Source organism: Protopterus annectens, chromosome 7.part0 (genome assembly GCF_019279795.1).
Source record: "Protopterus annectens isolate FY-2018-M chromosome 7.part0, PAN1.0, whole genome shotgun sequence".
Classification (NCBI taxonomy): Eukaryota; Metazoa; Chordata; order Ceratodontiformes; family Protopteridae; genus Protopterus; species Protopterus annectens.
The window spans coordinates 1921716223-1921738489 of record NC_056739.1 but is presented as its reverse complement, the minus strand read 5'-3'; positions in this window follow the sequence as shown (position 1 = coordinate 1921738489).

Here is a 22267-nt window from a genome sequence, read left to right as displayed (position 1 = left end):
TTTAGACAGCACAATTACAGCCTTACCATGGATTAAGGGGGTCAGGAACCATACCCACAGTCTTTGGTCAAAATCATACTGTTTACATAACCTCTCAAACATATGAAAGAAACTATAAAAATTAACCCCTCTGTAAACTGCAGAAGAAATTTACTGACCTTTTGTGCTTCTGGGGTCCAGTTATTCCCTTCTGCATTACCTCAATGACTCTGGTGAAGAGTGAGCATCTCCTTTTCATCCTGCCTCTGCCTCTTCTTCTCCTCAGCTTCCAGGCATAGCAGTTTCTATTTCTTTTCAGACTGTAGACATCTCAGTCTCTCTGCTGCTTTTGATTCCAAATGCCTGGCCTCCAACTCAAGTCTCTTTAGCTCCAGATGGATTTTTAAGTCCTCTGTAGAAAGGTGAGTGTTGTACATCTCCACGGCCAGTCTGATTGTCCTTGTGGTTGCTATTATCTGATGCAGTTGTGACCAAAGCTGCAATCATGTCTGCTTTAGTCAGGTTTCCATGCACTAGTCCTTTAGTCTGGCACATCTCAGCCAACTGGTTCCTTGTCAGCTTACTGTACTCCTCTGCTAACATGCTTGTCTGCTGTCCCTGACTAACTAAGCTAACAAAAGAAATAAAATAATTGTGATCTGAACTCAGAATATTCACTGTGTGGCTGATTTAGAGTACAAAAACACCTTCAGTGATCACAGTATGCAAGCTACAGGAATTCACTATCCACACCATTACAAGCCAATTAGCATGTGATATGGATACCTCACCACTATCAAACAATTAATATTTGATGTGAATACAATTAATATGTAACACCCATGTGCTGGCCCAGTAATCAAGGACCCTCAATACTCCCCACTAGGACCAGTGAGGGGCATGCACATTGGGGCATAACAAGTACACACACAGTAAAGTACAATGTCCCTTAAGAACACACAGAAATCACAGTCAGTCTGGGGCTGGTTTCTCCCTTTCTCTCCAGATCCCCAATAAGACTCCTCACTGGCACAGTTATAGGGTCCAGATCTCAGCCTAGTGGTCAAGCTAAAACCTCCAGCACCCTCTCTGTCCGGCCAGTGCTTCTTGTCCCTGCCCAAGTAGCTGACACACACACACTTTAAGATTTGATTTATATACAAACACACAGACACTCCTGGGGAAGGCTGGCACAGGTTCTCCAGCTGTGCCCCTTTTCTGCCCAGACTATAAGGTAGTAATCACTGGCACTAACCACTACTATCAGCTACTATAAGGCCTTCCCAAAGGGTGACCAATTTCACTGTGTAATATTACTGTTATCCAAATAGTAAGTGTGCTGAGCAGCAAGACTATTGGAGTGGCTTGGACAGTATCACCAAATACATCCAAGTACTCTCTTAGAGCTTAACATGTATCTACACAAAACAGCCACAGCTGAACAGTTTAAAAATATTTAACAATAAATAATAAAAGCACAAGACAAACCTTATCAATTCAACACATTGCTAATCAAGAGTTCAGAGATCACAGGAAAATTTTAAAACAATATCGTAGGATAGTCTGACATAAATATAGAAAACAGCTAGGCACTCACTTTCAACTACACTTATGTCTCTGTACAATTTATTGTTGTCATAGTACTGTGTATCTAATTTCTGGAATTTGGCCAATAAAGAGTGCATTTAATGGTACTTCTAATTTACAGCTTTAGTTGGTAAAATTTTTGAAATGTGCTTGCTAGCTGCATTAATATTAAAAGTAAAAACAGAACAACACACTGATCTTTAGCAGCATGGTTTTATCAGAAAGTGGTCCACATTAGCGAATCAAGTGGACTCTATAAGTCTACAAGCAAAGCTTTGGATTTAGGTATTTGCATTGGTGTGAAATGTTTGCATATTTCAAAAGCTTTTGATAGCATTCCAATCAAGTTATTATTTCAATCAATGAATCAATTCGCTATAAATCCATACATAGCTGGCTGGTTTAAGCAATGATTCAAGACAATGAGAGTCTGGTATTATTATTCCAAATGGACCAATGTCACAACTGAAAATCTGTGGGGCTCATTTCTGTGCCAGGTGTTGTTTACTTTAATCTTCAAATTGATTCCAATGTTAAACCTGTATTGGATAGATAAATACACAGACACCATAAAATTGCTGTAAGAATTGGGTACTTTTAAAATGTGTTCATCAAATTTATAAACAAATGAGGGGGCTTCACCTAAGATGTTAATCAGAAAAGGGTTTCCTGTGACAACGTCCCAGTTTTCTTCAATAATATTTTTGATACTGTGATAATCCAAAGTGTATGTCAGGATGCAGCTATTTTTGCATTTGTTATTCTCTGTGTGAAACCCCATCATTTGTTTATAGGAAGGCCAGGAACATTAGAAGTTTTGTTGAATTTAAACCTAGACCATATGAGAAAAGTACTAAAAGATGTGAAACTAATTGTACATTTTGTATTTTTGTACAGCAAGGTGATAGTTTTTATTGCCCTTATTTAAAAAAAAAAACATTAAAACCAGTGCAGGGGTGACTGTAACACTACAAAAGTAATTTACACGTCACAGTGCAATGAATGTGATGCATTCGATGTGGGCAAGACTATAAATAAACTCAAGCATAGGATTTCATGTCATCTGCCAGAAATCCGCTCTGGATGTAAAAATAATGCACTAGCCAAACAGCTTTCTCTTCATAAAAGACACACAGGTTTTAAGTTCCAGATCCTGGATTGCATAGACATGGGTTATCTTGAAGGAGACATCCCAAATATTCTGGAGAAACATGAACCCATGTGGCAAATAAAGGTGAATTATTTTAGGAAGCCTGGACTAAACTACTATTGTTCAATTAAAAGTGCACTAGAACTTAGAAAATTGCCACATTGTTTACATGACTAATTGTATTTTATTTTATTTTATTCTACAAATTGGTTTTAAATACCATTTTAAATTAGTTGTAATTTAAGTGTATATTTTGTTTCCATCATCACACATACATTTTTTCCTTATTTTTATTTTTTTCTGGTTATTTTTTCCACTTTATTTAAAACAATGTGTAATAACAATACTAACTAATTATACAATTATATATATTTTTATAGATTGTTTTTAGGGTTCTTGTACACAGACCTGAAGAAGTTTAAAAGGACGAAAGCGATCTTTGTTAACAATAGGTTATGAAAATAGAAATTGATTTTTACATGCAAAATGTATATGTATATATTTATATATATATTGTGATTGCCAAATGAACTAAGGTTGATATATTTCCAGCCATGTAGTATATTGTATTGGATAAAATCACAAACTTAATAATCTACTTAATAATCTGGTTAAATAAGAGGTACCACATCATTATACATTTTATTTAAAGTACATAAGGGTTATATATTATTATGATAGCTACTAAGTAGGGCAGGACCAGCTTGAATGTCACACTAATGGGGGAAGGGATGTGAATTTAACATGTGTACCAATAACACTTTGTTTTACAGCACAATAAACCACTCCCATGCCTGATAAAAAAGTATATATATTTAGAAATCTTGTGAGGAAATTATTACTCTATTTTTGTTTTACTTGGATCACTTGTCTGTGTGCTTAATAAAGGATTTTTGACTGGAAACAGACTGCCTGCCTTGCTTGGATTACGTTTGAATACTTAGTAATGCTGTACAATTATATATTTTCTATTATTTTTTGTTTTGTTTTGACTTAAGACGAGTTTATGTTTCGCTACTTCTACTACTATTGTCTGATCTGATTAATATACAGTGATTAACTAGAAATATATGGACTGAAAATCTTCTACACAGAGAAGTTTCTTACACTGTTTTGTATAGATAATTTAAATACACTGGTGATTCCTATTTTAGGTGAAAATGGATTGTCATTTTCAGGCACTCACTTGTTTATATGGCTGCATTATGAATTCTATATCACATTAATGGTGTATTCTAAGCTTTTTTGTGTGTGCTGATTCTTGCTGATTCTTTCCTAGAGTGATATATATATATATATATATATATATATATATATATATATATATATACATGGATCTACTTCACAAAGTCAAAATTTCAAAATGCCAACAATCATATGGCCGACACCATATGACTGGCATTTGAAATATCAACAATGGAAGTATATATATATATATATATATATATATATATATATATATATATATATATATATATATATATATATATGTGTATATATATATATATATATATATATATATATATATATATATCTATATATACACACACACAAACATATATATATGTGTGTGTGTGTGTGTGTGTGTGTGTGTGTGTGTGTGTGTGTGTATACAAAACATGCATTTCTGCATGCTGTATGCTGTCTATCATGCCTTAATTTTCTGCTAGACTCAAGGTGTACCATGACAGTTTTCTAGTTAGATATTATACAATAATGATGTTATCATACAAGTGTCCATTGCCTATCATTTTGGGCATGTCTATTATTACTGCTCATAAACAAGTAAAGCAGGACTAACTTCTCACTCTGATTTATCATATTTATATAAATGACACAGAAAATATAAGGCTTCTCAATTTTAACAAAATGATAAACAACCTGCATCATTTTATTTACATATTTTGAGGGCTACAAGGTAAAATTTCATCATAAAAAAGAAGATAATAGATTCAATAAAATGGTAGAGAAAGACAGATGAAACATTAAGCTGGTATGAAAAATGAAACTGATTGTAGAGTTTCTAAGTGAATAATGATTTAAGGCCTTTAAAATATGCTGTGTAACAAAAGTCCACTTTACAGCATCCATCAGTCTCTGTACAAATAATCTGTATATGAAAGTAAACCCACTGAAAAAGGGTACCATTTTAATAGAATGTTACCATATATGGCATGGGAATAGACAGCAAATTCATTTTTAAATGATTTATTATAAACTTAGCCTCATGATTCTTGACAATGTGTTAGAACCCTTGATCACAGTAATCCTACAGTTATCATTCTTGGTTTAAAGGTAGTTACTAGGCATGGAGTCAAGGAGTCTAGCCCATCTTCTAAATTACCCCAGAGCACTATTTGCTTATGCAACTTGCTCAAAGTAACAGTACAAAAACAGAGGCTGGCGGAATGAAATCTTGAACAGCTGGAATCAGTTCTGTAAAAGCTCATAGCATTAATCATCTGCACTTACTGCCAGACTGCTGAGGAAGAGTTTTGATTTCTATACCGCTGACACACACCCAACTCCATATCAGAGTGTTATTCTTCACCACCACTAGTAACTGAAAACAAGGAGACCATTGAGGAGTTTAGCCAAATTTCTTAATTGCCACAACACTTCCTGTTTAAATGACTTTCTCAAGGTCACACAGTAGGCAAATTAATTCTGTGAGAATCAATTCCTGCATCACTGGATCCAGCTCCTTAACAGCGTGTAGCCTTAATTATCTGTCCTAACTGCCAGATAAAATCAAAAAAGTTTTGAACAGTGTAGCATTCAAATCCTGAACATATTGCTAGTTCTCTGCACCACCACTAGATACCATAAGCATAAAATCGTGAAGGCACTTGAACCCACAACACGCCCTATTTACAGTATGCTACAGAAGCAGATATGTGAGCACTCTTAATTGCAAGAATCCTGGCCTCATCATTCTTTATGATGACTTAGAACTCTTGATCAAAAGCATCCTAACTTAATAGTTGCATAGTCATAAAGCTTACGGAAATGCACATTAAAATAAAGGTGAAGTCATTTATATTTAATAAAGATCATCCTCAAATAATGCAAAGTAATGACAGTATCATAAAGTACAAATTGAAAGATTTTATGTCTTGCATATTTAAATGAGGTTGCAATTAAGCATTACTGATGGATGCATTAAAAGGAACAAGTGGCCATTATATAAACAAATGCTAACACAATTAAATAAAGTTAGTAGAGAGGATTATGACCAGGCTGCCAATCAAAAAATGCTTATGTGTTTGAGACATGGATGCCAAGAAATTCACCCCAAAAGTGAAGCTCAAGAGGTGAATTTTGGCATCTATGTCAAGAAATACATAAAAAAACGGTTGTGATCGGAGACCTGATCATAATTCATTATAGTGCAAGGAGATTTATCTGATCCATGTGCTACTAGCAAGTAAAAAGCAAGATTTAAAAAAAGGCAATGCGTTGGGACCTCTTTGAAAGCCAGTAAAGCACTGGGGGAGTTGTTGATGTTCTCGTGTATTCCCTGTCTAAGGGGAGCAGTGGTTATCAAAATGCTGTGTATACTTTAGCAGACAACAGGTAAAAACGGGAGTTGAAACAAAGCTGCTTCATGCCCTACTGCTGTTGTTTTCTGGTTGGTGCTGTCTGCTGTAGTGTAAACCCAAGGTTAACACCATGGTGGGGGTGCATGACATTTGTTAAATACTCCTTTAAGCATTGATAAGGTCAGGTACCTCACTATAGCCGCATTGAACCAGGATGCAATTTAGCCATTATCTGAGGATAATCACAGTGCTCTATGCACTACAAACCATTACAAAATGGCAGCAGACATTTCACCAATACCTCATTGAGTTAGGAATCCACAAACATTCAATCAGACAAATAGACAGACTTCCAGCTCAGTGAAATACTCTTTTTTTTAATAATTTTTGCATGGGGACAAGCCCAATTGTCACCCCCACAACTGAGGGCCTTCATACTATCCTTGTTTATCCATACTAAAACTCAGTAGTTTTAGAGTTGTAAAGAAAAATGAAAATCTCATAAATTATGAAATCACTGAGAGTACATAAATAAAAAACATACTGGAAGCCATTTCCTATGAAGAAGGCAAATTAGGGCTACAGTTCAAAATCAGTAAGCTGAAACTTACCAGTTAGAGCATTACACTTGATAAGTTGTGAGGAAGCTATACTATACATGCACTCATATAATGTAAATAAAATAAAAACATTTCAGTAACATGCTTCCATGTTGTAGTATTGCTTTAAGTAGTTCAGACAGCATTCGGTAGACCAAACCATTTTATGAATAAATGACTGGTCATATGATTAGCAAAACCTTGAATAAATGACATTTTCATCACATGAACTTGAGATGTTTTTGTTTTATTTTTGTTTCATATGTGCCTATACAGTACAGTTCATTAACATTTTATTCTCTTTAAAAGAAACACAAAATAAAGTACAAGAAACAGAGATGGCTGCTATAAGAAATTAATTGATTTTATGTAAGTGCTTTAGTTCAATAAACTTATGAACTTCATCAGACCAAACAATGAAATTACCATAATTCCTTTAAATATCATTCAATTATTACATCATACATCACATGATAAAATACATTAGAAATGAAACTTTATTAATTTAGATCTTTACCTTTTAAAAACATGAAGCATTAATATGTTCATTAAGATCAGGGTATTGAAAACATAAAATATAAACTGCCAAGTCAATTCCTTTTATTCCGGTTTCATATATGTCTCCATCCCTTGTACCATCCTTAATATGTTCTAGAACAGAAAAACAAAACCTTTTAAATTTTTAGCAATCAAGAAATAAAATCAACACTAAAAACGTCGAAAGAATGCAGCCGCACACAGCTATGATACAGCCTGTGATTTATTCCAACAAGACGGGTAAATACAAATAACAGTAGTAACGGATTTAGCGCTTTCTTCCACCTAAAACGTGGATTTCATCTGAATCATCTACACACGTCATTGAACTTAATTTATCAGTTTTGTGGCGCCAAAAAAAGGTTTAAACACAATGAAAATTTAAAGAAACATACGCAAACTCACACATAAATACCTTTCTTAATAATAAAGATAAAAAACATAATACTACATGTTTATATACTAATTAATATAGCAGCTAATTCATTATAAACTCGCTTGCATCGAACTGTCATTCAAAGACTACTTCAAAGTTAATAATAAAATTGATGTATACCAGCATGGTAAGAAATAAATAAATACAAAAATTTTATATATGCAAAAATTGCTGAAAAAAAAGCTATCCATAGTATTGAATGTATGCGTAGGGGAACTGGCAATTCTCTATGGGGACAAATGTACCTTTACAACAAATTGATATATGTATATATGTGCTAGCTTATTAAAATATCGAAAAATCATAGTAATAGTATAAATATAAACATTAATATTAATTATAAATATTAATAAATATTGATTAGACCATAAAACTCTATATCCTAATGTCTCTCTTGCATAATAAGTATCTTTATATAAAAAATATATAAACGTAAATGCTTAAAAACAAGTACTTAAAAATACATACATATTGGAATGTCCTTAGAGTAGACCCTGCTTTAGGAGAAATAGTAGGCAAAGCACCCATTTTTGTTTTCAAAATGGGAATTAACATGAAGACTATCTTTGAAAGATATAAAAGTGTGGAATGTATGAACACGCAATATACTGGAACACGCAAATATGGTCACTGTAGTTACTGCCATGTCATATTAGAAACTGAATCAGTTCAATTAGAGAATATAAACAGGACTTGTATTCAAACGAGTAGAGGGAATTGCAATACCCATCATATAATATATATAGCAGTATGCACAGGCTGTAACAGTTTCTATATAGGAAAAACAGAACGGATGTTTAAGAAAAGAATTTATGACCACCTCTATGCCATAAAGAAAAAAGATAGCACAAATGCACTGTATAGGCACGTGGCTGACAAGGATAGCAGTCACAAATTTAAATTTGCCATATTAGAAAAAGTTAAAGTGGACAATAGAGGTGGTAACATAAAAGCCATTATACTGGCGAAGGAAGTTAGATGGCAAATTTTCACAGATGTTGCTACTCCGCCTGGTTTAAATGAATATATTAATATCAAGCCTTTATTATTATAAAATTATGGTGGTGTTATGGAACGTTCACATATATTTAGTATTTATTAATTAATGAAATTATTGTATTTTTAAGAGTTTTCTTTAAGGTTGCATAAGGTTCCCCACCACTGTAAGACACTTATATGTATGTATTTTTAAGTACTTGTTTTTAAGCATTTACTTTTATATATTTTTTATATAAAGATACTTATTATGCAAGAGAGACATTAGGATATAGAGTTTTATGGTCTAATCAATATTTATTAATATTTATAATTAATATTAATGTTTATATTTATACTATTACTATGATTTTTCGATATTTTAATAAGCTAGCGCATATATACATATGTCAATTTGTTGTAAAGGTACATTTGTCCCCATAGAGAATTGCCAGTTCCCCTACGCATACATTCAATACTATGGATAGCTTTTTTTTTCAGCAATTTTTGCATATATAAAATTTTTGTATTTATTTATTTATTACCATGCTGGTATACATCAATTTTATTATTAACTTTGAAGTAGTCTTTGAATGACAGTTCGATGCAAGCGAGTTTATAATGAATTAGCTGCTATATTAATTAGTATATAAACATGTAGTATTATGTTTTTTATCTTTATTATTAAGAAAGGTATTTATGTGTGAGTTTGCGTATGTTTCTTTAAATTTTCATTGTGTTTAAACCTTTTTTTGGCGCCACAAAACTGATAAATTAAGTTCAGTGACGTGTGTAGATGATTCTGATGAAATCCACGTTTAGGTGGAAGAAAGCGCTAAATCCGTTACTACTGTTATTTGTATTTACCCGTCTTGTTGGAATAAATCACAGGCTGTATCATAGCTGTGTGTGGCTGCATTCTTTCGACGTTTTTAGTGTTGATTTTATTTCTTGGTTGCTGGTTTCTCAACACTATTATTGTTACATTTACAAATTTTTAGCAATCCTTACTTTGTTTAAAAGAGTAATTTTAAAAACATTTGATCTTAATTGCCTTCATGTGCTCAGTCATTCTTTGTTTTAATTTCCAACTAGTCTTCCCAATATAAAAACAATCATAGGCTGGACACTGCACATGATAAACAACATCTGAAGTGTCACATTTAAACCTTCCATTGTTGGCTACTGTTCTTTATGTAAATTAATTTATTATGAAAGAACAGCTGGACATAAATCTGCACTGTGTGTAGCCAAAACAAGGACAGATACCCTGGATCTTACCTGTTTATTTGTTTCTTTTCTTTTTTCTTTTTCAAACCAGCAGGACTTTCTAATAGTCCCTTTGAATTAAGTGCTCTTTTAATATTCAAAATGAGATTTAATGCCCACTACCTTCATAACATTCACCTTCCTTTCAATACATTCCAAAGTTTTTTTCACATCTTTATAACCCTCACTCTCTACTGTATAAATGAGTGGTAGCTTAACATGCACCTTTCTATCAACACGCTGTTTAATGTGAAAAGAAAAGTTAAACTTTATGGATAATTTAAAAGGAACGGTTGACATACTTTTATAACAGGGATATCCCAAAGATTTGATAAAGCAAATATTACATGAAGTCCTCTAATAAAGGAATTGTGAATATGTTCTCTTAATTAACACTATGGATCAGATTCCATAAAGTTCACGGAATGTGACACAGTTCACCCAGTTCTGCTCAAAAGTTGCGGATAACCAAGTAACATGCAAATATGCCTTCATGTACAGAGAATAACTCAGTGCAAAGCAGATTTAACCAGCATATACCTATGCAATCCCAAGCAGTCACATCAAATCTTTATGTGAAGAAGAGTTGTTCATAAACTAAGAAATGTGTGTGTGTGTGTGTGTGTGTGTGTGTGTGTGTGTGTGTGTGTGTGTGTGTGTGTATATATGTATTACCAATGTATGCCTATGGAAATTATACAACCTCAACGCAGCTTAACTGAAAATTACTAAAGGAGCAGAAATGGATTGCAATCTCTCTAGGAAGTGGCAAATATCCACAAACAATTATGGATACCATCCTAATTCATAGATGGATGTGAATAAATGCACACATTACAATTTCTGGAATCAAACAGAATCCACAAAATTTCTAATAAAAAAAAAAAAAATTAAGTTAAGATGAAAGGCAATCACAGCTACTTCGCCATGGCTAATAACTAGCAACAGGTACGGGACATGTGTGGGAAGCACAAGTAACACACACCTTAGGCAATAGGATGATAGAAAATTAGATGTGGAATCAGGGTGAAAAAGAGGGACACGTAAGAGGTATGATAAAATAATAAGGCCTGAGGGAGAGTCAGAGAGGCATGGATATTTTTTTATTTATTTATATATATATATATATATATATATATATATATATATATATATATATATATATATATATATTTATTTTTGTTAGAATAGGCCCTATTTTTTGAGAAAAGAAGAAATGTAAAAGACAGGGCAAAAGGAGGAGGAAGGAAAAACATATACCAAATATCACAATACATGACAGATAAAGGTTGAAAATAAACATAAAGGAGATGTAAGGTACGCAGATGGCACACATTCATACTATACAACATGAGTGAAGGAAAATGGACAAAAAAGGTAGGTATGTATATCTGGCATGGTGCAATGCAGAACTATATATGTACCTATGCATAACTCAGTGCTAAGATGATGCAACTGTGTGACAGTCATACCATAATGTGTATAACCAATGGTATGTGTGCATTGTAGAAAAATAAATGGGGATTGCAGTACACATTAAATATTGAAACTAGTCATCAACTAGTTTGGCAGCAGTGCAAATGTAAGCCAAGCAACAGCAGAGATGAGCAAACCCAGCCAAGGAAATGCAGGAAAAGACAAGCAGAGGATAGACTAGAACATCCAGCCCAGCATGGGAAAGGCAATCAACCAAGAACAGTGCTAACAACAGTACTGCAGCAAAGCAAGACTGTGTCTGTCTAATACACAAATAAGTGTAAACAACCCCGTCATATGCGAAATGTAATCCATATGCCAAAGGCATATGCCATGCCAGAAACAAATCAGATGGGCTGTCAGGTATACAGTGTATATATGTGACATGCAATAGATAACATGATCCCATCAGAAAGAGATGCCAGTATACATATGCACACCGGTGGCATGGAATATTATGCATAGGAAGAAAGAAAACTAGCTCCTGGGTAATGCTCAACACACAAGTGTAACACAAACAGTGATGGGATCCAGTCGATTGCCAGCACAATACCTGCATATGCCTTGCATGTTATGATGCCCAACACATTGGTACAAGAAACTATTATAACAGTATAAGTACATGACAATGATGATAGAATAGATGAATAAAAACATACACATAATGCATGCCATGCATATGTGCAACATACAGGCAAAAGCTAAAAGAAGGAAGGAAGATGGATAATACAGGTCCACATCAGTGAGGAAGTGCTAGCAACAGAAAGTAGACACACAATAAAGCATGATAACCTTATCTAAGGGGGCACATTGCACAGGCATGTGTTCACCACATAGGGCAGTATGGAATTCCTCCAAAGCTACACTGAAGCAAATGTATATCACACGGGCAAACTGGACTGCTTATGGCTATAAACATGTCTGTGTATAAATGAGAAGAACACAGTAATGTACAACATTTAATCAGCAAGATGCAAGGTACAAAATAATTGGCATTATCACATACACATATATACTGTTATTCAAACATAATGCAACAGACACCACAAACATGACTATTGATATAAATAGCACAATCCATGTGTAGGACTGATCAAAATACAGTCTTGTGAACAACAGTACAGCACAGGAAAATGGAATAACTGTGTGTACACAGTCACATATTGCAAGTGTGTATAAATCATAAATCAGGCATACAGATGTACATCTGTATAAATCATTGCATATGCACTACAAATGCATACACATAGGCATGTATGCAAATCTGTTCATGCATGTTTTCAGATAAGGTATTCTCAAAAAGACTGGCCATTGACATAAGCAAGATAAGGGCAAACAAGGCATTCAGGAATGATGCTTAAATATTACCTCCTATTCACTAATGAACCCGTGAATTTCTATGCAGTATGTGAAGGATATCTGCCATATATATACTAGTCACAATAATTTGATATAGCATGGCGGGTCCCTATCAGATTATCAAAGTTTCAAAACTTCAAAAATCATACGGTCAGGATCATATGATTGAAGTTTTGAAACTTCTAACATTTTGAATGGAGATCACAGTACAGCATGGGACAGGAAATCTACCCCTTTTTGCAATGTAGTGTAATGTCAGAGTTGGCATTTTTAATTATCAGGGGGTGTTGGGGGCAAAGCCACCTATGTGGGTGCCCCCCTGCATAAATGTTAAAAACATATATATATATATATATATATATATATATATATATATATATATATATATATATTAAACAAACAACCCCAAGGCAAAGTCCCAATAAATCCAATTCGTAAAATGTATCCCTTTGTAAAAAGATGCAGCAACTACCACAAAGTAATAAATGCAAGTGTCGAACTATATCGTATTAAAACAATCTATTGCCTATTAATTATCCAATTAACAAATCCTTAACAATCAATTTAAAAATATAAAAAATATAAAAACATTTCATAAGCTATACATTCCCTTGATATAAAAATAAATAAATAAATATATCAAGGGAATGTATAGCTTATGAAATGTTTTTATATTTTTAAATTGATTGTTAATTAATAGGCAATAGATTGTATAAAAGGGAAGCAATGTTTGAAACATTTAACGTCTGATGAAGTGGAGAATAGGTTCCGTGAAAGCGCTTACGTTATTTCTTTCGTTCTATTAAAGTATTTGTATTGTTTTAATATGATATAGTTCGACACTTGCATTTATTACTTTGTGGTAGTTGCTGCTTCTTTTTACAAAGGGATACATTTTACGAATATATATATATATATATATATATATATATATATATATATATATATATATTTTTTTTTTAATGTTCGAAGTTCAGAAACTTCAGTCACATGGTCTTGGCCATATGGATTTCGAAGTTTCAGAACTTTGATAATCTGATATAGATCCAGCATGGCACAATATTTGTCACTACATGCTACACACAAAGCCATTGTGCCAGTGTGACAGCATGACACAACAACAGAACAGAAATCTCATAAGCAAGGACCTATCATGTTGTTGAACAGACACATAAGACAGCAACCAGTAGAGAAATGGGTGCAATGCATGGGTCTACATCTATATCCCGAAAAGCCACAATACCAAAGACCAGAAGATCAAGACGAGAAGGATGAAATGCGAAATCACAAACTGCATAAGTATTCTCATGGCAAGTACACACTTGTCCACAGGGCAAATTATACCCTTTCTCCACTGTAGTGCGATCCCAGAGGTGGTACATATAGGTAGGAGTGGTATGGAGGGTGTATCCCCCACCTAGTTAGGTTTTAGGTGGTGCGCTGTGATTTACTGTTGCTTTGGGCAAGTTTTCATTTGCCCAGGGATTACTTGCATTATTCGTGATCATGAATTTCATCCTTCTGATCTCAATCTTCTGGCTTTTGGTATTGCGGCTTTTCAGAATATATAAGTAGACCCCAATGCATACACACAGATAACATGTGCAAATAAACACACTGTCTCCACTTCACTGTGTTATGTATAAAGTATGAGAACAATGTAGTTAATGAGTTGCTATCATCACACCTAATTATACATTGGAACAACACAAGAAGAACAATTGTGTCTCCCTTGCATCATGGTAATTGCAACAGTCATATCTGCTACATACAGGGTCAGGGTGTATTGGACATGACAATATTGGGATGTACTGCATGCAGAAGAGTAGACACACACACACACACACACACACACACACACACACACACACACACACACACACACACACACACACAACACACATACACACACATGTAAGGAGTAGCACCCCTGCCCATATGGAGCAATGTATGCAGTAATTACAGCATATCATGTACATCTAATTGATTACAACATGTGTAATGTGGAAATATGTGTCATATTGCAGCAGCAACATAACACCATGTATGACATGATATGTCCAGTGAATAGTAGTATGTATGCCAGAAAAGCATGACAGCAATATGTGATATCTGCACAATTGTGCCTATATAGTACATAGCTGGATACAGGAAGCACCATGGTGTCAGCATTACATAAGTGAATCACACAGACAATACTTATGGTCTTGAGAGGTCACCCAGATATGTTTGAACATCATGAGTGATCTCTTTCTAGTGATTTTCTGGAAAGAGTTAAGTATGGATCATGCCATGTAATCACCTCCTGGATCTAGTCCCAAAAATCATCTCATTGGTGTAGTGTTGGACATTTTCTATGGTGAGCAGCAGGAATGATGGTACTTGCAAATCCTTGTCTGATGTTATCATCATCATCGACCCCATCATGGTCATCATCCTGGTCCATGAAGTCTGAGTTCCATGGAAGTGGTTTGTCACATCATCATCTTTTACGCACGACAAGACAGCCGCCAAAGGTCCTACCCTCTGTCAAGGTTCAACAAAGTAAAATATACATACATGATACTTATTTTCAAAAGCTATGAGTAAATAACATGTCCTATACAAATTGGTACAATCTACATGTGTTATCTTTTCTGCATGTGCTGTTACAGTACTGTAGCATCTGTAACACCATATGTGATGAAACGCATGAATTCATTCCATAACAATGTACAACATGGTGTGCAACATACATCACTGTCATGTGCAAAACAGCTCTGTCATAAAACGCAATCAGATGTGCTCCTAAATAATGTTAAAGGCAGTATATTGGATGCTATTTAACATGATCAAAACAAAAAAGACAGAACATGTGACATGATTGCTCAAGGTACATCACAATACAGTACAGTTGTTATTATATATACTTAATTTTCAGATGATATAAGTTGTATTTAGACTTTGTATAGCAACAACATAGTGAGGATAACATGTACAGTTATGATCAAGCAATATTCCCAAGTAGTATTATCTATATGTACTGGTAAAATGAATAGAAGGCCTTGCGTGGGCCATTGTGTCTATCATATTTTATCAGTATGTTAATCCAGTACATTACATGACATGCAATGCACAGTTTATCAGAGAAGATGCTGTGTTTACTTGTTTAATTATGAACATATCAGTCATCAGTATGCATGCAAAATAAATGTGATATATATATATATATATATATATATATATATATATATGTGTGTGTGTGTGTGTGTGTGTGTGTGTGTGTGTGTGTGTATGTGTGTGTGTATGTTGCACAAATCAGGACAAGGATGCCATGACATTGTGGCATGCAACACTGACATGTTTCCATGCCAAGATACTTTCTACACTGACTCCTCATAGTGACACTGACAGCATACCATTTGCAATGAGACCCCTGGTATAACCCAGATGACTTATAGGCCCTTACAGCAATGTCAGTCAGAAAATATGCCAGAAAATTCTTATCTACATGGGCCTTTCTTTGCATATGTGCTTCACACACTTATGTTGAGGTGTCAATATGCCAAATTGTTTTTTTACTATAAAGAATTCTTATTTGCAAGTAATATGTCTAGTTGACATCCCCTGAATAAACTTTGCTCAAATATATATGTAAATGAGATGAGCAATGCAACATGGTTATGGTTAACATCACAACATCATAAAATTGCAATGGAATACAAAACCTCAGAACAACTGGACAGTTACAACCACAGTGACAGTATGTGACATCCTAAATTTTAGAGTATGTCACGCATGCATACATAATGTATTGCTGCCACTACCTACATTTGTATCATGCTTATATATGTATCTGTACAGTCAAAACACTGTAATGATGATCATAATTATAATATGTACTCAGACATTCCAGATAAACATGCATGGATTTGGGCAGAGCAATGATAGAAAAGAGTATCCAATTTTCTGTTAAACAAACTATTACAGGGCAGCTATATAGAACTACAAGGCATGTGGAACTCAAATATGTGCTACAAAATGTCTGCCAATAGCATTCAAAATGTTGAAACAGCAGACACTCATTCAATACTAGAAGACGAAGGTAGTGCCCTACATAACAGTCAGTAAGCACTGCAGCCAGACATACAAGTGTACCACACCACCTGCTATTCAAACAGCAGGAACAGCACAAGCAAATTGTACATAAAACATGCCAAGTCAAAGCACTATGACAGTTGCACACAGATCTCTGTCATTTAAATTGTGACAACAAAAAAAGCATACACTGCATTTATCAAACATACCCTGCTTATACCTCCAAGGACAGCATTTAAATTAAATGCATACTGTTATTTGCGATGCATTATGAGTAGTCTGGCATTAATATTAGGGTCTATATTAGAACACCAAACTTTCAAAATTTCGAGTGTTCTAATATCGAACCCTATTAATCGAAAATTTAAAACATCGAACATACAGAGCAGCAAATTTTTTCTTAGGGAAAAAATTTGCTGTTCCAAAACACATACAAACAACACAAGCACACCAAACAAACAGCAATCCACATACATACACCTAAACTCTTACACCTAACCCTACACTAAACTATACATACACCACTAACTATCCACTTACCTTAACCCAAACCCTAACCCTAAGGTCTGTCACTATCGCACACCTCACCCGCGCCCTAACCTTAACTCACCTACCCCTCCCTAACCCTCATGTCCACACAATCGCGCACTTACCTGACCTACACCCTAACCCTAACTCACCTACCCCGCCCTAACCCTCACGTCCACACAATCACACACTTACCTGAACCCGACCCATAATTTTCCAACACAGCAATGAAAATACCGAAGCAACAGAAATGGACAAACAAATTCTTTCCCTAGGAAAAAATTTGGTTTTCTGTTTCTTCAATATTTTCTGTGGGTCGATATTAGAACACTCAAAATTTTGAAAGTTCGGTGTTCTAATATAGACCCTTAATATTAGCATGCCTGAAGGTGTAATCAATATATGTTGAAAACTGATATATTAACTATATTATGAATCTTTCTGGAGAAATAAATGTTGCCAATTATAACACATACATCTCTCCTTCCACTTCTGCTCTAGCCAGTGCATACACTCCATGCGCCGAGAACAGTTACAGGCACAGTCTTCATCACCTGCAAACAGGAAAAAAGAATGTATTACTGCCATGGAGGGACTGTGTCAGGTCAATATATGATGAATGCTATGTACAATAAAACAGTGAGCACCACATGTCAACTAGCCTCGGCATGAAATACAATTCCACATTTAGTTATTACTATGGCACTCTCAATACTGCACACACAGTGAGTACTGTATACAAACTGAAGGAGCTGAGACTCAAACCTACATCTCTCATCTATGTTCACTCTACAGCTCTGACTTTTACCTCCTTATCTAACCCATCTTGTCTGTAATTGTATGGATGCTAAAAACTCAACTATCTGAATATATGTAGAAGAATTAAACAGGTGAATTTGTGCTTCTAAATTACAGGATGAGTAAAAGAACTTCCACTATGTGCTATACATTTGAACCACGAAAGTATACAATCTTGAGTGTATGTCAGCACATTGCTCACAACAATAACAACCAGCTGTAACACTTCAGCATTCAAACTATAATACTATGTAATAAAACAGGCTGCTGCACTTAATAGACATAACTACATATTTTAGTAATGTCTCTTCAGTGGTATTTAATACAGCAACATGTTAGGTAGAAGGGCAGTCAATGTTCAACAAGAATGGTTTATAACATACTAATGTGACATTCAAAATGTACATGTAACATATGTACTGCATGTATTACCCAGTATTTACACATACAACCATACTGACACAGATAGGATTTTTCCAAAAACTTTGCAGGTAACAGAGATATTTGCAGTCAGCCAAGATCTAAGCACTATAAGATACCTCTCAACCTGGAAACATCAAAAATCTGGACAAGGCCCATGAAAAATAGGTACAAATCTGTACGCTGATTAACATCTAATTTGCATACATAATTACGTAACCCCACCACTCCAATGGAATCGTGGGATATCAACTTTCAAACACAAACTGAAGGACAACCAAAATATGGCACCACTGACCCCCTGCAGCCATTCCAATGTCCCATTACCTGGCGATTTTGTCCCATTTACTATAAACACTAATGTGTGCATACTGCTTTACTTCTACAATGATTATTTGGATTTTATTTTGACATCTGCTAAACAAAGCAATACAGTCTCAATGAAAATAGAATTGGCATTAAAGCTTCTCTGCTCTTGAAACTCACATTCATTGAAATAGCATTGAAACCCACACCACATCCAAAGAAAATGCATCTGGCCAGTGGTGGATAAAGATTATCTTTGGGCTGTTTTCAAATCATTGGCCCCTTGCACACAAAACAAGAAACATATATGTATTTTTTTCTTTGATACACCTTCCTGACTTTATTAAGTTATATTCCTTGTATAATACAACACACTTGTTAGAGCACATTTTAAATTTATTGTTTGAACATTTTTCCAGTAGGCTGTACTGTAGGCAATGAAACAAAATGCATGAACCAATAATGACAAAACTGCCCAATTCAGAACATTTCCATCATAAAAGTTTACTTCCACACCCACACTGTAAATAGAATGCAGTAATGTAAGCCATAGGCATCTTGCACAGCTTCTCGCACTTATTTTTAAGTTCAGTTTTTTTGTGGGGAGCAAAAGGTCAAAAACCAGGGACAATTTTAAACATTGCTTGTATAATTTTGGAAAGTTGCTAGAATAAAATGTTGTTACCACCATGCATGTCACTGGCAAGTCTTGAACCTAGGACACTATACACTACAGTCAGAGCAACATACCACTATGCCAAATCAGCAGTTTCCTAAAAGATAGGAAGACTGAAACTTAATGGCTATCATTTACTGAATTCAGTTCTCACGTTTCACCATAGCTCTCAACTTCTTAGCACAAAAAAACCTGGACAAACAAAGCCAATAATGGGGGAATACAAATTCAGTTCTCACTTCTCACCATGGCTCTCAACTGTGGTGGTGGCTAGGGACTTACCAGGGACACATTTTAACCATTGCTTGCATAATTTTGAAAGTTGCTAGAAAAAAATGGTGTGTTACCACCATGCATTTCACTGGCAAGTCTTAAACCCAGGATCCTATGCACTACAGTCAGAGCAAAATACCACTATACTAAATTAGCAGTTTCCTAAAAAATAGGAAGACTGAAACTTAATGGCTATCATTTAGCGAATTCAGTTCATACTTCTCACCATAGCTCTCAACCTCTTAGCACAAAACACCTGGACAAAGCCAATATGGGGGAATACAAATTCAGTTCTCACTTCTCACTCACCATAGCTCTCAACTCTTAGCACAAAAAACCTGGACAAGCAACAAAGCCAATAATGGGGGAATACAAATTCTTTTCTCACTTCCCACCATAGCCCTTCTCAACTCTTAATGCAACAAATCTGGACAAAGCTCAGAAATGGTGGTGGCTAGGGACTTTATGCTCTTTTTACCATCTACTGAAGGTACAGGGTTTGAGCATGAAATACCTCTAGCCACCAGGTGTATTACATGGGGACATTTTCACACACACACATACACACACACAAAACCTGGCTGCTGTTCAATGATTCCTGCATTTGTTCCAAAAACGAGCGAACATCCAAAGAAATAGCAATCCATGATTCCTGCATTTGTACTCCAAAGCAATGAATGGAATGCTGCTAATGCCCCTATTTCAAATGGCTGTTACTTCCAAAATAAGTGAGCACCCAAACGAACGGTTGTTCCTTGTAATCCAATGGAGTGCTGCTGTTGTTTGAAATGAACAGCTGTTCCTGCTCGCATTTGCAGCCAGACCAGCTGGAAATGACAACGTGAGATCCTTGAGCTCAATTCCAACTGGCTGGTAGCCCTGATGGAGCGTTCGTCATCAAGCATGTGATGACGTCAGCCCCAACAGCGTGGTATTTGAAAAAATTAAATTAAAAAAAAATCAGAAATGAAGGGGTGCCACGATGGCACCACTTCATTTGGAACCCAAAACTCAGTAAAAACCAAGTAATTCAGTATGGTTGAAAGGTCTGACTACAGGCATTAATGCACCATGTAAATACTAGTCTATCCCATATCCGTTTTTAAATAGGAAATACGGAACTATCAAAATATAATACAAAATACTCTACTCGAAGATTCCAACCCACCTACATCCCATGCAACAGTCACATTGGCCTATTGCTTAATATATTGAGCTAATGGACAGCACTCTTCCTTTAATGTTGTAAAACAGTATGTAATAATGATGGAATGCATATATATCCAACCTATATCATTAATATATGTTAGCATACTTAAACTGTCATAGTTATCAAAAATACATATCAGAAGGTACTTTTCAAAATGGGCAAATCAGTAATGGCATTAGTTCACAACCGTGTAGTTAAATAACACACATCTACACATACAGTGCTAAACCTGCAGCTATAACACTGAATAAGGTTTCCAGATCTACATGTCCTGCAATTGCGTTTTACTTTACAAACAACATGTTTCAGCCATGTAGACCTGCATGGCTGTTACATTCATGAAAGTGATTACAACAAGCATGAATATTACAATATAGTATTTTCTATAATGCACAGCTTACTAAAGTATGCATTACTCAGCATTCATACATAGAGAACTACTGTGGGATGTTTGTAGAAACTCTGTTTTTAATGGAGAAAGGCATAGTCATTCCAAGACTTGAGCGCTATAGGTATTACTGCACTACATACATGCTAGATGTGTAAAAAGACATACTGCATAACTGACCAAACAAGTACAGATCTCACAAATCTGTTATGAAATAGGAAATCTGGAACTGGAAAAATAATATCCAAAATAGTGCACAAACCCACACATATGCATGAAACATTCACATTGGTGTATCGCTTAATGTTTTGAGTTATTGGACACCAGACTTCCTTTAATGTTGTAAAAATATATGGAATGATAATAAAGTGCAGATTTATCTGCCTTATAACATTAATATTGTCAGCATTCTGTGTTTATCTTATACTTTCATTTTTTTTCCAAACTCCAACATATTTCAGCCATGCTGACCGGCAGTGGTCTTACATTCACAAACATGATTAGAACAAACATGGAGATTGTGATAATGTATTTTCTGCAATGCAGAGCTTAATAATGTATGCATTGCTCAGAATTCACACACATGTATACTGCCTGATGCTTCTAGAAGAGTTGCATATAATAGAAAAAATGCATTGTCATCTTCAGCTTAAGTGCCATAGGTGTTAGTGAACCATGGCCA